General features: G+C 38.8%; 1 long non-coding RNA gene across 1 annotated transcript in view; it reads left to right on the top strand.

Annotated features, from left to right (window-relative positions):
* The window catches only part of LOC109966536 (uncharacterized), a 73,797-nt gene extending 68,318 nt beyond the window's left edge, over positions 1 to 5,479 (top strand). Inside the window, exons 3-4 of the long non-coding RNA XR_002275785.1 lie at positions 3,869 to 4,005; positions 4,326 to 5,479. This is a non-coding gene — a long non-coding RNA (uncharacterized LOC109966536). The remainder of the gene's footprint in view (positions 1 to 3,868; positions 4,006 to 4,325) is intronic.
* Positions 5,480 to 6,309: the final 830 nt, after the last annotated feature.

The raw sequence follows: 6,309 nt of genomic DNA, 5'->3' as shown, positions 1-6,309 counted from the left end.
CCCCACACGGGTTGGTAAACGACTTTGCGTAAATGACATGTGTTGCGTTACCCTAAGAAAGAAATGGCTTTTAATCAAGTCATGTACAGCAAACAATTGGTTTCATTTCTTACTGACAATTGAGGGGGGGGACGTATTAATTTCTCAAGGGTGTTCAAGCTCAGTTTAAAGTTTTCTCCAGGCTTTCTTGTATTGGTGGTCAGATTGGGTTTGTGTTCATTTTTGGTCATTAATTCAGACTTCTGAACTATTTGTGGAGCTGATTACATACATGAATGACCGATGACTTCTGCAACAAATATTCTCTCACGTGAAAGTATTAAACTGTTGAGGAGACGCTTCATTATTAGAAATGACACCTTAGCTCAAATTCACTTCTTCTACTGAATATTAACTCCAGGTGTTGTCAAACCATTAAAATGAACCAGACCATAATAATTTATTTCTTCTTTCATTTCTTACCTCTAAAGCTGATTCATGTTCTCCCTGGTGGGCACAGTTCATTGTGTGCTACACAAACATGCAGTGTGAAAATAGTTTTCCTTGGGTTAGTTACATAAAGTAACTTTTTTTTTTTTTTGCAGGATATAGAACTAATAAAATACAGTATAATACTTAATAATGAATAAAAAGAGCAGGCAGTTGGCATAACAATATTCAACACATTTAACATCCCCATCCCAGGCAAAAGTCAATAAATCAATAAAAAATACTATTAATTAATTGACTCATGAAATTAACTAGCTGTCTTTAAACACTATGTATGGTATAATACTATGCATGTGATGTGAACATTATGTTTGGGATTATGCAGAATACCAAAGCATTTTTTTTTTTATTCCTAGGCTTAAATTTTAAAATCTTTGGATACTTGCATGACAAATGAATAACACCTGACTTGGCTAACTTGGGCCCTTTTTGACAATTATTTTCTGTCTGTGCTGTAAATGTTTGTCCCTGTATGATAAACCGATATTTGTTTTAAACTGTAGTTGCCGATGGCAGCCTGGTCAGGCAGATAGGATGGATAGCATACTCGAGGCCCACATATCTTGTTGTGAAAATTTGTCAGTGTGCCCAGGTTTTCTTATCTGTCTGTCCTGATGCTGACATTAGGATGAACAGCGCTGAGATTGCAGACGTTCTTTCTTGGCTTGTATGTGTACTGTGTAATTGTTGTCTTGCCAGCTGTCATCACTGTTGTTGACTATAGTTCTCTCAGCATTGTGGCTTTTACATAGTGCGACAGCTGCTGTCTCATTTTACTCGTGGTTCTGTGTACACTTTTCTTATTGGCAATTAGTTTGTTGGCCATAGAGGAGTGATGTAAAGAATGATGACATCTCTGCCTTTCCCTGTGAAACCAGATCTGTGAGATGCATCACCACACCGTCTTTCACTGGTACAGCAGTAAGGAAGGCATCCAAAGTTAGATGCCAAATTGGATTTTGCTTGTAGTGTTCTGGGTGAATTGGCATCAGCATGTCATCTGGCATAACTGTTTATCAACTGTTACATTTTTTTTTCCTGGCCTCAGAGAGCCAGTGTACTTCCACACAATTAGTTCCAAGTGATTCTCCTGTCATTTCTCTGTCAAAATGGACAAACTACGTGATTTAACTGCAGTCACTGTGCGGCATTGTCCCCTTTTGAAATGCATCAGATTCAAGTATTTTGACTGGTGGTTTTCTACTTGAGCATCCAGGACACAGTGTGTAACTAAGGCTCAGTGAATGATAAAACTATCAATACGTTGCTTTAGCGTCATGGCGTGTAATAAATATTACAGCTTGGAGAGGTGCAAATAGAGATGTAGACTTTTAGTCTAGTTAATCTTGTGAACTTATAAAGAGGCGTTTCATATCATGTCTCTACAACAGGTTTTCCTATAAAATGGATGTGCAGTGCCTCTGTTTGTGTTCTGAGCTAACACCACCATGATCAAATGAATAATCTGTCAAATATTCTTTAACCACAGTTTACAAGTGAGACACAGTCACAGTCACTCAGCCAGAGTCCTCAGGCTGAGTTATAGTATAATCTTTCTTTATCTGGTACCTTGGTATTTAAGACTATTTAGGACATGTCTACATAGAGGAACTGTGGTTAGCTCAGTAAAATATCTGGCAAAGGTAGAGGTACAGTAATGAATATGGAAGGTAAAACATTAGTGGAATTAAACAGTTCTCAATGCACTTTTCTGGCCTTAGTTGCATTGTTAGTTTTGTGAGGGTCCATTTAGATATTGGTATGATAATGCATCACTTGTTATGGCAGCTGTATGGAGCTGAATGGCAGGCACAGTGAATAAATAATCTTGGTAAAAGAAATTTGACAGGGAATGGCCATAGGTATAGAATCAGAGTGGGCCCAGTCTATGGCCCCATCAGTCAAATATTCATCACTGACTCATCTCTGATTAAATTAAGTTTCATCAAAATGATAGTTAAAAGATGTTTTTTACTGTTGGAAAGCAACTGTAAGTACATTCTTGTTCACACTCCAAACCAGAAGTTGTCAAAGTGTTTGAAACCCTCCAGCAGCTCTGCATCTTGAGGCAAACATATTAAAAACTAAGATGGTACTGATAGTTCATGAACTCCTGCTCACCTTCCTGCTTGTCACTTAAAAACCTATTCATTGGCAGCGGGTGTAGATAGCACCCGTGCACACACTTGCACACTGTGTTATGGCTCCTGTGGATCCACTAGAATTGGTAATGACACGATCCATCTCTAACCCGTTTCCAATTCAGTTCTGGGAAATGAGGTTGGATGGTAATGGAATCTCATTGATCTCAGTTTGCTCTCATGTTTATGGTCCATAAGTGTAGAAGTCATTTCTAATGTTCTTTCCCACATTGGAGCTTTTTGCGTGCTGTCATAGTTGTGGTGTGTAGACATCATTCAGCTTTAGTTTATAGCTTTAGGTAAACTTGATATGTGAAATTCTATTATGAGAATATTAAGACACAGGCAAAATGCTAATTGTTCTCAAGCATAAAAGTGTTATACAGGTGTTACATTTTGTTGCAAAATAGCAAGATGCACGTTGTAGATATAAACAGTAGATTCAAATCTAATTTGTTAATGCAGGCAGTGCATATAGGGAGTCAGTTTGAGTTATCTCTGTTAAAGATAATAAGATGGCAGCGTTTGGATATAAAGCAAACTTTTGGCTCCTTTTGTTCTCCGGAGTTGTTTGCCAGTCTTAGATTAATTTAAAACATTCTCAAAAGGTCCAAGTTCAGATTTTTCTTTCCTCTGTGTAGTTGTTGTACGACTACGCTAAGTGGATGTTGTCACCCAGGTTCGAACTATGAACTGGAGCTGAGCGTCATTTTGCACTACATACACCAAATCTGTTTCTCAGCTTTGTTTCTTGACGCAGCTATTTTATTTTATTTGTTGTTATGCAATTTCACTGGGTGATGACATTCGCCGCTTTTTGACACACAACCAGAAAAACGTGATACAACTAAGTACTCCACCGCTCCAAAGTCAATCAACTGTAATGCATATGGCTTGATTTACAGACTCAGAAGTATTTATTCACTCTTGCACATACATAAATGTGTATAATGCAACACAAGTGTGGAATTAGGGCTTAAAGGATAAGGATGGACATTTATATCAATAGTACTTTTCAGCAGTTTCCATACAGTGAATGAAACTGACAGTGAATTGCCTTTATTCAAGGTTAATGCCGGTCAGTTGTCAGTCCTCAATCAGCTTGTTCGTCTGTGTGACACGCTTCTACTGTTATTACAAAACTCCATGCTTCCTCCTATGTGGCCCCATTGGTTGAGTGTGCCCATAATTTCCTGAAGATTTTCTGTGAGTGCTCTGCTTTGTTTACTTTCCTCCAGCTTCTCGCGCTCGTGTCTGGGGTTGGCTAATGAAGAAACGTCACCCAGTGCAGCAGTGTGTTTCACTGATGTTTTTCATCATATCAAGGTCTATGGCACAGACGAACAAGCTGATTGAGGACTGACAGACGTTCACTGTGAGTAGAGGCAGTTGACTGGCAGTTTGTTTTTGTATGTAGATTGATGAAAATATTATTAGCATTGAAAATGACTGGCTTTATCCTTTAAAAAGCAGCATCCCCATGACCACCTTCAAAGTCAGTGGCACCAGAAAATAAGCTAGTCTTTCAGTCGTGGGTGTAAACAGGTTTTGATAATGTTATGTCAGGCGCAAATACACACACAGACAGACAATGTCCTAACCTTATCTACCTTACCTTGTACTTTCCGCAGTCCAAAATTATAACACAATGAAATCTGACAGCGCATTCAGTAATTCCAGCATCTCTTTTAACAGACTCATCCACTTCATATTCTTGGTGAAAATGATTGGGCTGACTGTGCAAGACCCCAGCAATATGGCTTCCCATTAAATCACAAAGTATGAAGTGAAGTGTGAAATTAACTGATGCGATGACATGTCAAGATTGTTGAGGAGTGAAGAGAATGGTCTATAACAATCCATGGACGGTGTTTGCATCCATTTAAGCAAGGAAGTCTATGTGACCTAAAACAATAATGTGGGAGTACAGTAGTGGAAAAGTGAGGACGGTTTGGTAACGTTTCCATTTTGTGCTGTCTTACTAAGAGTTGGTGGGTTTATTGGTACACAGTTTGTGTTGTGGCCACCTTTTACCTGTTGAGTTTGGTGGTGTTAGTCATCCCACCCCAGTACTGCAATAACAGCCCAACACTTTGCAAACCTGTATTAGGAACAGTATTCCTCCAAGGCGCTGCATTTAACGTAACAAAACTTAACATGTTGACAGTTATTTTGTTCCGACAAATCACCTTCTGTTATACAGTGTAGTTTAAAATAGACAATCTGCGGGCAGTGTGTGCCTGCCACTCACACACATGTAGGCACAGCATCTCCAGATAAGTGCGATCTGTTGTCCTTTTGTGGTTTAAACCAATTTGTATACAAAGAGATAAGTGTGTTCAAATGGGCGCTGTTGGCAGATTTGTAGCAGGAAAATGTGAGGCATACCCCAGAGATTCAAGGGCAGATGAACATCATAAGACTGTTTACAGGTACAAGTCTGTTTAAATTTGAGCATAGTAAGAATCTAACTGATGCTGAATACTGTCATTATCCTAAATGTCACTTTAAGTAGAGTCCAAGTAAGGTTATGTTACCATAGGGTTGAGGCATCCTGACCCACTAACATGGCAACTGCTGCTGCTTTGATTCTTTTTCACTGCACATATGTGTCTTTGTCTTCATCCCTTATAACTTAGTCTTTTGGTTGAAAAGCAGCCAAGCTTTTTTATAATTACCACCGTAACATAAGCTATGCATAGCTTATGTTACGGTGGTAATTATGACATAATGATGTGCACTCATTGGCTATTTAGTGACACACATCATTGCATAATCGGTGGGAAGAATCTAAACAGCAGCTGCTGCTGTGAAAATAATGACACCTTGAAATCACATTGTCTGCATGACCCTGTCATTTATTTAGACCTGCTTTAAGGAAACGCTAAGCTGTCCAGATTGTTCACTTCTAAGCAACATTGCTGCAGTCGTGTGGAGTGAGTTAAGTGTGTGAATGTATTGATCCTGTTCTGTTGAGGAGTTAAAGGTTAATGTGTTGTCTATTGATCTAAATAAAATCTTTTACTTAACTCTGCAGACACTCTGTTCAGCGAAGCCCTGCGGGTGCTGTTTGCACTTTGCGTCCATTCTGACTTGAGCTGCCTTTATGGATCCAGCACATGACCCAGGGAGAACTTCATACATCACATCATGTCGATAGATGACTGTGCACTGGGAAATGTAGTCAGATGCTACTATACATATAAAGCCTTCATACCAATTGATGCCTTAGGTTTAAACTATTTGCAATGTCCATCAGTTCAATTATAGTTTAACACAAATGTGTGAAATGTGCAACTGTGAAGCTGCAGTTTTTCATTTTCCATCCTGAGATATTTCCAGTGATGAAGACCTTAAGTGGTCAAAGACAAATAGCTTTAAAAAAGCTGCTAAAAAGAAGACTTCGCCCAAATTAGGATACTTGGGTATTGACGTGGTTAGCAGCTACTCTTGTTTGAAGCATTGAGGAATGTACTGTGTTCTTGCCTGAGGCAGTCGACTGCTGCCTAGAGATCGATAGCATTTTAATAAAGCTGAAGCCAGTTCCGAATCCACTTACTGAATCTGATTAAGAAGTTTAGTTTAAAAAGTATTATTATTTCACTACAGCAACAAAACAAATGTAAACAGTTTTATGTAAGAAATATTATTTGAATCTAGCTTTTTTTCCCCCCCTAAC

Source organism: Monopterus albus, unplaced genomic scaffold (assembly GCF_001952655.1).
Source record: "Monopterus albus unplaced genomic scaffold, M_albus_1.0 scaffold113.1, whole genome shotgun sequence".
NCBI lineage: Eukaryota > Metazoa > Chordata > Actinopteri > Synbranchiformes > Synbranchidae > Monopterus > Monopterus albus.
The sequence above is the reverse complement of the archived record's forward strand: the minus strand, read 5'-3'. Positions and strand labels throughout refer to the sequence as shown.